General features: G+C 41.2%; 1 protein-coding gene and 1 pseudogene across 1 annotated transcript in view; both read left to right on the top strand.

Moving 5' to 3' along the window:
- The window catches only part of Pacs1 (phosphofurin acidic cluster sorting protein 1), a 146,063-nt gene that overhangs the window by 38,154 nt on the left and 97,247 nt on the right, over window positions 1-10,662 (top strand). The gene's annotated exons all lie outside the window — the stretch shown is intronic.
- LOC102000792 lies at window positions 7,788-8,045 on the top strand (annotated as a pseudogene).

Raw genomic sequence — 10,662 nt, 5'->3', positions numbered from 1 at the left:
AAACTTGTTTTTTTTTCCTTTTCTCAATAAAAAAAATGATTAAAAAAAATACGGGTTAAGTTGTAAGAGCTAGTTGAGAAAAAGCCTAAAGCTTTTAAGGCCAAGCTTTTCAAACATTTATTTATTTATTATGTATACAGTGTTCTGTCTGTCTGTATGCTTGCTGGCCAGAAGAGGGCACCAGATCTCATTACAAATGGCTGTGAACCACCATGTGGTTGCTGGGAATTGAACTCAGGACCTTTGGAAGAACAGTCAGTGCTCCCAACCTCTGAGCCATCTCTCCAGCCCCAAGGCCAAGCTTTTCATAAAAATAGTAAATCTCCATGTCGTTATTTGGGGATTGGAGATCCAAACATAGTCCAACATGAAAGCTTGCCACAAACATATCAGAACTATACCATATCAGAATAATTCCCATTAATTTGAGTGAGAAATTGGTTTATCTAGACTTTTTATTGATCTAACTAGCTAGGTCTTATAGTTCATTCCTGTAATCCCCACACTTAGTATATAATGACAAGAGGCTCCAGAGTTCAAGATTGTTCTCTACTACATGATTAGTTCAAGACCAGCCTGGGCTACATGAGTGCCTATAACAACAGCAGCAACACAATCCCACAAAAACATTCTGATTAAAATGAGTCTCAAGAACCTCCAGTTTGCCTTTAGGATTCAACTCACACCATTTTTGACTTGGCTGTCTGTATTGCCTTCAGAAGTTCAGCTTAGACCAGGTACCCCATTCTCTTCTGCTCAGCAGGACCCAGTTTGAAGAAGATGGACTTTAGAGAGATAGATGTCCAGGCTAGCCATATTGCTCCTCTGCAACTCTCCTTCTGTGTCTTCCTGATCAAGGAATTTGATATCTGTGTCCTTATCTGTAAATAGAGATGATAGCTTGACCTCATAGTACCAAGATGAGTAAATGGGTGATAGATGATGGTCTTCCGAGGTAATCAGCAAGCTCCAAATTTACTAAGCTTTTCTGAACTGACAGACTTAAAAGGACATTAAAAAAAACATGAAATAAGCACAGGAATGTATGTTGAATATCATTAGCTGTGCAAATTAAACAATCTGGTGGTGGCATGTGCCTTTAATTCCAACACTGGGAGACAGAGGCAAGCAGATCTTTGAGTTGAAGACCATCTAGAGATACATAGTGAGACCCAGTATCAAAATAAATTTAACAAACAAAACAAACAAAATAGCAGCAAGATACCACTCAAGTCTGTCATTAGAATTACCATATGTGGTATGTAAAATTGATAAAAGCAAAAGAACATCAGGTGGGGTAGCAGTTTTGAAAGGTAGATCGACAGTTTCTCAAAAGATTCATCAGTTAATTCTAAAGTCCATAGTTTCATTTACAGAAATATACTCAACAACCGTAGCCTAGGATAAGAGAAATCAAAAGGATGGGCACAACACAAGAAAACTTAAGCTGTAGAAGTCTCTGTGTCTTGGAAATGGTGGTGATTATACAGGGTATACATTTATCAAAACATGTAGAAGCCAGGGTTGGTGCTGCATGCCTTTAATCCCATCACCCAAGAGACGTGCAGATAGATCTCTGAGTTTGAAACCAGTCTGATCTACATAATTGTGAATACCAGTCCAAAAAAATCTAAACAAAAATACCGAAACACAGTTACAGCAGATCCATTTTAGAGTATATGTTCCGTATCTCAACAAAATTGAAGAAAAAAATCTGTGGTGACTGACATATAAATATGCTTTGCCTTTCCTGGCGAGGTGACTTTTTATTTCCATACTTCCTGCTCACCTTCTGACTCAGCTTGTGCATTCATATTCCTCTTCCTGAACCAGCAGCTCTGGTTCATTCCTGTGGGAATCTTGTCCTGTTTCCATTTGTCAAACCATTTTGTGATTGTAGCGCTGCTGCTTGCCCCTTGTCATCAAAGCTGGTTTGTTTCAGTTCCAAAGAGTCAGCACTTACAACCCAAGTGCGACAGTTTCACAGTGTTTGCAGAGTGTTTAGTGTGATAGGAAGATGTAAGACCAAGGATATTTTAAACATTCAGATCTTGAGATATGACAACTTAGCTTTGATAATAGAGGAAGTCTTATACACGGTGTATCTTGTTGCTGTCTGTAGCTGTTTTTGGATGTCCTAAAAGCTGCACTGAGATGTGGGGGATATGGGATGGTCTTTTTTTTAAGTAATTTTTAAAAATATTTATTTATTTATTATATATACAATATTCTGTCCGTGTGTATGCCTTCAGGCCAGAAGAGGGCACCAGACCCCATTACAGATGGCTGTGAGCCACCATGTGGTTGCTGGGAATTGAACTCAGGACCTCCAGAAGAGCAGGCAATGCTCTCAACCTCTGAGCCATCTCTCCAGCCCCATGGGATGGTCTTATAATCACACTCGAGTGTGATAATGGGTAGTGTACTTTATTGAATATCAAGGCTAGTTTTCAACTTTTGTTTTTCCTCCATTTAGTTCATAAAATTTTTCAATATTTTCTTCTACACTTTCTTTTGGTGTGGGAAGGGGTTGGAGAGATGGCTTAGTAATTAAGAGCACTTGCTGATCTATCAAAGACCCAGATTCAGTTCCCAAGACCCACATAGTGGTTCACAACTGTAACTCAAGTTCCAGGGCATCTGATGACTCTTGGTTTCCACAGGCACCAGACACACATATGTGGTGCACATGCAGACATGCAGGAAAACACTCAAATGCTTAGAAAGACTTTATTTGGAGCAAGTGAAATGGCTTAGTGGGTAAAGGTGCTTACCACCAGGCCCGATGGCATGAGTTGGCTCCCTGGGACCTGCTTGGTGGAAGGAAGGAACCAACTCCTGCAAGTTGTCCTCTGATCTCCATACATAGTGCACATACTCCCAGATAAATAATGTGATACATTTTTTTTTTTTTTGGTTTTTCGAGACAGGGTTTCTTGTGGCTTTGGAGCCTGTCCTTGAACTAGCTCTGTATACCAGGCTGGTCTCGAACTCACACTCTGTATACCGGCCTGTGATACGTTTCTTAATCTTTTATTTTAATTGCAACACTTGGGAGGCAGAGGCAGGTAAGTCTGTTGAGTTCAAGGCCAGCCTGGTCTACAGAGCGAGTTCCCAGATAGCCAGGGCTACACAAAGAAACCCTATCTCAAGAAACCAAAAAAGAAGGCAGTCTTTTTTTTTTTTTTTTCTTCCAGGACCAGTATGGTGCTTCTACCTGTAATTCCAGAAGTTTGGATGAATCAGAAGCAGGAGCATCAGAATTAGTCTTGACTACACAGTACAACCAGGATTAGCCTGGGCTACATGAGTTGCTCTCTAAAACAAAACAAAGACTTTATTTTTCAGCAAGCATATATGAATAAAGTGCTTAAGCAATATATAGGATATAATTGGAAATCTGTCCCTTGTGACCTCTGTGTCCTCCCATACAAAAATCTCAAGACTTTGGCCAGATCTCTTCCTAAGCATTTATATATTGAAATACGGGTTTATTTTATATGAGCAGAATCACCAATAAGTGATCTGGAAAATTCTGTTGATTAAGCAGAATTAGAAAACTGTATTTCAGCCGGGCGGTGGTGGCGCACGCCTTTAATCCCAGCACTCGGGAGGCAGAGGCAGGCGGATCTCTGTGAGTTCGAGACCAGCCTGGTGTACAAGAGCTAGTTCCAGGACAGGCTCCAAAACCACAGAGAAACCCTGTCTCGAAAAGCCAAAAAAAAAAAAAAGAAAGAAAGAAAGAAAGAAAACTGTATTTCAGGCAGGCAAATTGGAGTCTGTCGACAAATTGGAGTCTGTCGAATGCCTGTGTGACATAACTGTATTTCCTCATTGTTGTTTTTAGCAGAAAGCAGGGAGGGCCAAATGGCCTTCCTGTTTGGTGTTGACTGCCTGTTTGATTATGAAACCCTCTGAGACCTGGTTTGCTTTCACATTAACTGACCTTGGTGTTACCCTCACCTTCCTTCCGCCTTTTTCTGCTTTTGGCTTCTCACTTGTCTTTCCACTTGTAGTCTACCTCAGTTTGAGGTTGGTGTGCTGTGTAGAAGCGATCACACTCTCTTCTGGTTTTAGTTGTCTGGGAGGTCAGCTTCCTTCCTTGTGGACACACAGTATAGGCAGCCTGTCGTGTGTGAGGGTTTATATTCTTATGAACTCTTTGTTTTGTTTGCTTGTTTGTTTTTGTTTTTTAAGATAAGTTTTTTTTTTTTTTTATAACTCTGGCTGTACTGAAGTCAGAGATCTGCTTGTGTGTCGCCATGCCTAGTTCTTATGAACTTTTTAATTTACTGTCCACAAGGGACTGGCTTACAGTTCAGAGGTTTAGTCACTTACTGTCATAGAGGGAAGCATGTTGACATGTAGGCAGACATGGTGCTGGGTAGGTAGCTGAAAGTTCTGCATCTGGATCTGCAGCAGCAGGAAGACACAGTGAGTCTCTAGCATGACTTGAGCTTCTGAAACCTCAGTGACACACTTCCTCAAACAAGGCCACACCTCCTAGTATGAGCCTCTGGGGCCAGAAAGCTGAGAAGATAGTATGTGCTAGTTTCCAGCTGTTTTCTGATCTAGATCAGCCAGGGTCTCATAGTTATACACAGTTCCTGCTGGCTAGAGACAAAGGAGGGGTTGCTGGAGAATACTCCAGGACTCCAAGAGAGACTGACTGCTTTGGGGCTTAGCTTTGCCCTTGACTTCCAGTATTTGAGGAGTGTTTCCTTGCTGTGAAATACATCTGTATTGGGCAGAAGAGATTCACAACTGGTGAACAGGCTACCCCCAAGGAAATCCCAGTGGAACCTGAAGGCTAGGTTTTGCTTTCATTTACCAGAATCTGACTTAGAATCTTATATTGAACTGAAAAGGAAGCATCAGCCGCTCAGAAAAGGATTTAAATTACTGGTTTGTCCATATTTAGAATGTCTTGCCATCATTTCTTCTGTATGTAACACTGAAATCCTTTGTGGTTGACTGCTGCAAAAAGGAATCTTTGACCCAGCAATTTTAAATACTTTGGACACCTTTGGGAATTTTGAGAATTGTTAATTTAAGCTGTACTTATCCAGGAGAGGACATGGATAAGTGAGCTGTATCCTCTGCATCCAGAGCTTCTGGAGTTTATGTTTATCATATAGTGGCATAATAAATATCAGGTTCTAACTTTTATTTCTGGAGGCAGCAAAGAACTAACCAAGCACAGAGATAAGTGGGGCATAACTGGCAGCTCAGGGCCTTGCTGTTCGTGCCGCCCAGAACTGCAGGTGTGCAAAGCTTCAGCAAGTAGGGAGGGAGGGAGACCTGTTGTGCTCTGCTAGTGACAGGACCTCCTCTGTGTGCCTCACTGCCAGTGTCTGTGGTGAGGTTGGGGTAAACTGCTTTTCTTTCCTTCCCCATCCTGCATTTCTCCAATGTCTTCCTTAACTGGTTTTTGTTTTCCTAATGATTGCTTAGCTGTAGTCAGGCTGAGATTTGTCTTTGTAAAGGTGGCCAGCCACCTTATCTGGTTCTGGGTCCTCTCTGTAAGTGCAGAAGACCGGTTGGTTTTCTTTTTTCTGCCTTTCCCTCCTCATTCTTCTGTCTCCCTCTCTCCCTTCTTCCCACATACTCTGCAGAAATGAGGACAAAAGGGATTGAAGCAGAGGCACACTTTACTCAACAGGTTTCCTTGATGGCCTGATGGCCAGTATTTTCAGGTTCTCAGCACAAACTCCTACTATTCACTTTTTTTTTCTTCTGAAACAGGGTTTCTGTATAGCCCCGCTGTCCTGGAACTCGCTTTGTAGACCAGGCTGGCCTCGAACTCGGAGGAGATCCATCTGTGTCTACCTCCTGAGTGCTGGGATTAAAGGCGTTTGCCACCATGCCTGGCTTGTTGATGTTTCTTCTGGTTCCTGTATGTTCCATTTGGTGGCTCTGATGAGGAACTAATCAAAGAGGACTAGCTGATTGAAGGATGAAGCAAGGCCAGAGGGGGATTGCAGCCACTCTTCTTGTTCACTTGGTGTTAGTGGTGTGTGCGGCTGTTGTAGGAGGGGTTGAGCAGAAGTATAAGATAAGACTTTTCCTTTCTCAGTGAGGAAAAATATAACTGGAAAATCACTTCAAGCACAATGATGAACAAGTCAACCTGTCTTCTGTGTATAACTTCACATGAGTGATGGGTATAATATGATAACTAGAGTGGCTAATACAGAGGGATGCCTCTTCTGACTTCCATGGGCACTGTGTGCACATTGTACACATACATGCATGCAGAACACTCATAACATAAAATGAATCAAAAAATATTTTTTGGTTTGTTTTTTGATATAGAGTTTGTCTGTGTAGCCTTGGCTGTCCTGGACCCGAGTACTGGGGTTAAAGGCATGCGCTAATACCACCCAGCATTTTTTTTTTTTTTTGGTTTTTCGAGACAGGGTTTCCCTGTAGCTTTGGTGCCTGTCCCGGAACTAGCTCTTGTAGACTAGGCTGGCCTAGAACTCCCAGAGACCCTCCTGCCTCTGCCTCCCGAGTGCTGGGATTAAAGGTGTGCGCCACCATCGCCCAGCTCCACTCAGCCTTTTTTAAGTGTTGAAGCCAGGTGTTGATGAACCAAGTTCAGTCCTTGGAGCCCATGTGATGGAAGGGAAGAGATGACTCCCACAAGTTGCCTCTGACCTTCACAAACTTGCTGTGTATATGTGTGCAAACACACACATGCACACACATATAATGTAAAATACTGTAAAAGACAGTTTTAAATTTCAGGCTGGAGTGGTTAATAGCAAGTATCACTTCTGCTTTTGGTTGTTTGTTTGTTTTGTTTTTGAAACAACCTCTTTGAAGCTGTGGGTTGGTCGTCAACCCACAGAGAGCTTTCTGCTTCTGTCTCTCTAGTGCTGGAGTTCACCACCTGATTTAAAAATAAATAAGCCAACTTGACAGACTGTAGAGTCAGCAGGGCCATACAGCAGGGGTAGAGGGTGGACAGGAGGAAGCTGTTCTAGATCTTGATGTGGTAGTGGCATGTACATTGGAACTCACTGAACTGCTTGTTTATATGGGTGCATTTGAAGTTGGACATAGTGCCACACAGTGGTGATTCCAGCATTCAGGAGGCAGGAGGATTATGAGTGTAAGACCAGTCTGGGCTGCATAGTCAGTTTGAGGCCAGACCAGGCTACAGGGCAAGACCCTTTCTCAGGTTTTGACACCCTCAAAACCCCACAAAACAACTCACATAAGATGGGCATGTTTTCTTAACTGTTCCTCTTATTTGTCCCTTTCTTTCTGCTTCCGTGTTTTTTATTACTTTTGGTGCTAAGTACTGTCAATACCTGGTGTATATTAGCTACTGAGCTAGACCTCCAGCCTGTGTTTTATTTTTTGTAAATTATAATAAAGTTATTTTGAAAATTAATTTAATCTGAGCATGGTATCTTCAATCTGTAATCCTAGACCTGGGAGGCTGAGATAGGAAGATAGCCACAAGGTCAAGACAACCTTGTGCTACAAAGTAAAATTCCAGGAAAGCCTAGCCTACAGTGTGTTATGGTGTCTCACAACAATTTTGTTTTAAAATGAAAAATAAAAAATAAAAAGCCGGGCGATAGTGGCGCATGCCTTTAATCCCAGCACTCGGGAGGCAGAGGCAGGCGGATCTGGTCTACAGAGCTAGTTCCAGGACAGGCTCCAAAGCCACAGAGAAACCCTGTCTCAAAAAACCAAAAAAAAAAAAAAATAATAATAAATGAAAAATAAAAGTGTAGTGTTAAATTGGTGATTGCCTTTTGGCTCGTTGGCCGTCAGTGAGTCAACATGGGTCACCAGCAGCTCTACTGGAGTCACCCGCGGAAGTTCGGCCAGGGATCCCGCTCTTACCGCGGCTGCTCAAACTGCCACGGTCTGATCCGGAATTACAGGCTGAACATGTGCCGCCAGTGTTTCCGGCAGTACGCGAAGGACTTCGGCTTCATTAAGTTGGACTAAGCGACCTCGAATGGATTCTTCAAGACTCTACCCAGTGGAAAAGATGAATGCCAGTCTTTGGACATAAGAATAAAACAAAGTGAAGGCCTTAAAAAAAAATTGGTGATTTAGAGGCTAGGTACTACTCATTGCTGATTTGTCCTCCATTCTCTGCTGCTCTTCTCAGCTATCTTAACTTCTGGCATTCAAACATCTGCTTGTGCTGTGGTATCTCTGATGCTTTCTTGCTGAAGATGGACGCTTAAAAGAAATCCCACAGTAGCTCAGAATTGAGTATAATAGAGGGTTTTTTTAAAAAAAGATTTATTTATTATGTATACAATATTCTGTCTGCGTGTATCCCTGCAGGCCAGAAGAGGGCACCAGACCCCATTACAGATGGTTGTGAGCCACCATGTGGTTGCTGGGAACTGAACCCAGGACCTTTGGAAGAGCAGTCAGTGCTCTCAACCTCTGAGTCATCCCTCCAGCCCTAGAGGGTTATTTATTTAGGGGTAGACTCACAGATTACAGTCCTCTGCTGGAACGGGGGACAGCAACTGAATCCCGCATCCAGAAGAGAGGCTGGCGTGCACTTTACATCTGCATATAGTGTATGAGGCCACGCCCAAGTGGGCAGGTAACTTAAAGGCTGCTGGCTGTAGGAATTCCTACAGTACCTAAATTTCTAAGCCTAATACAAAATTATATACAATAAGAGCAAATATCAGGTATAAAAATTGGAATTAGAACCAGCATAAACAATATCAAGCAAGAAACATCTGAAAAATGTTTCAATAATTATCCTATCCTAATGAGTTTAAGTCTTGTAAAATAAATAACTTGGCCAAGTCATGAGAGGAAAGTAACTACAACTATCTAGTCTTCAACCTCATCGAAGACCCGAGAAGGGAAATAATATTACTTGAATAAGCAGGAAGTGCAGTCAAGCAACTTTCAAAATGTGCAACAAATGACAGAGACAACTGGCCACCTGGGCAATCATCAAAGTCTCATTTGCAGCATTGGAGCAACCAGCTTTGGCTAAGGCCTAGAGTAACTGACAGACCATTTTCAGAGGAAGGAAAATTTTTCAAAACCGCCTTATTCTGTCTTGGCAAGATCTGACAGTCTTTTTTTCTTGTATCCTGCTTGTCCTGTCCGAACATCATGCATTTTGTCAGTGGTCAATCATGGGCAGTTCTTTGCCCAAAAGCCAGTTTTGCCAAGAAGAAAACGAGCTTCAAGTGGAGTGTCTTCGGTGATCAACATTCTCTCGGGAATAGATCAGTACTGTCAGGAGCAATTGTGTCTCATGTCAGCAGAACCCTAAGTTATTTAAATGCCATATTCTACAGCTCTTTAAAGTGGTTGAAGATCCTATCTATGCAGAATACAATCTCTATGTATCTAAAGAACCTGATTAGTCTAACTATGACAAACATGGATGACTATTGACCTATGAATCTTAATATCTATATAACTTAAAGACTAAGACTTCATATTATAATATTAAACAATCGTTAAACAACTGTGCAATAATTGAGGACAATGATCTCAAAATGTTAACAACGTATAAGTACCTTGATCAGAGGTAGAAATGTATTACAATGTGATAAATATATCCTAAAATTGTATCAGTATACAAAATGTCTTAAGCAGAGGTAGAAGCATGCATGCATTCAATATGACAAAATAACTTTGCCTAGGTATACAGATATTGTAGACAAAAGTAGGAACATATTCAATATAATTTAAGTTTGTATCCATATACAAGAAATCTGTACCTGTGTAAATTACCTATAAATAATAGCTCACAAGTGCTCACTCCATTACTCACTGTTGTTATTAGTGTGAGTAAGTGCACACTAATCTATTATCCTGTCCAATTTCCTTTTTTTAAAAGGGATCTCTGAGTTTATCTAATTTTTCTCCAACCCCTAACCCTATAACAATTATAATCAACCCCTACATGATGTCCCTAACCCTGAGGACAAACTTTGTTGGGAGAGGTGACATCATCTTCTAGAATTACTTCCAGCTGTCATGGGGGAGATGTTCTTTCTATAGGATCCTGTGAAAATACAATGATGGTTAAGTTCCAGGATTCCTGTCTTACCATTTACTAATTGCAGATAGTCTCTGAGTATTTGGTAGGGTTATTATGAGGTTCCTATTTGGAGTTCTGGCAAGAACGTTGTAAAAAAAAAAAATGTACCATTTCACCTAAACAAGTTGGAACCATCTTGAGCAGCTGGTACCCAAAACAGGTCTTTTAGTAGTGCTATCAGCATCATGATATCATGTCAACCAGGTGGAGTTGTTGTGAGGCCCATCTTTTTTCTGAAAACTTAAAAGATTACTGCAGGAAAATTCATTGTTCATTGTGGAAAACTTAAACATTATTTATACAAACATATATATTCAATGAAAGGTACAATAGAGACAAAAATAGGTATGAAGAAAAGTAAAATTTTTTCTAAATTGTTTTTTCTTTCTGTCCCATATCATGACTCCTGACATGAGACAGAAACTGTGAATTTTTATTTTAACAGCATGCTTGGATTTAAAGAACACAGCCAGTGTCCAACTCCAAAGCCAGCTTTGATTATTTTATTTTTATTTATTTATTTATTTTGGTTTTTCGAGACAGGGTTTCTCTGTGGCTTTGGAGCCTGTCCTGGAACTAGCTCTGTAGACCAGGCTGGTCTC

This window comes from Microtus ochrogaster, chromosome 8, assembly GCF_000317375.1.
Source record: "Microtus ochrogaster isolate Prairie Vole_2 chromosome 8, MicOch1.0, whole genome shotgun sequence".
In the NCBI taxonomy this organism is placed as follows: Eukaryota; Metazoa; Chordata; class Mammalia; order Rodentia; family Cricetidae; genus Microtus; species Microtus ochrogaster.
Note: the sequence above shows the minus strand (reverse complement) of the source record. Positions and strands in the feature narration are given on the sequence as shown.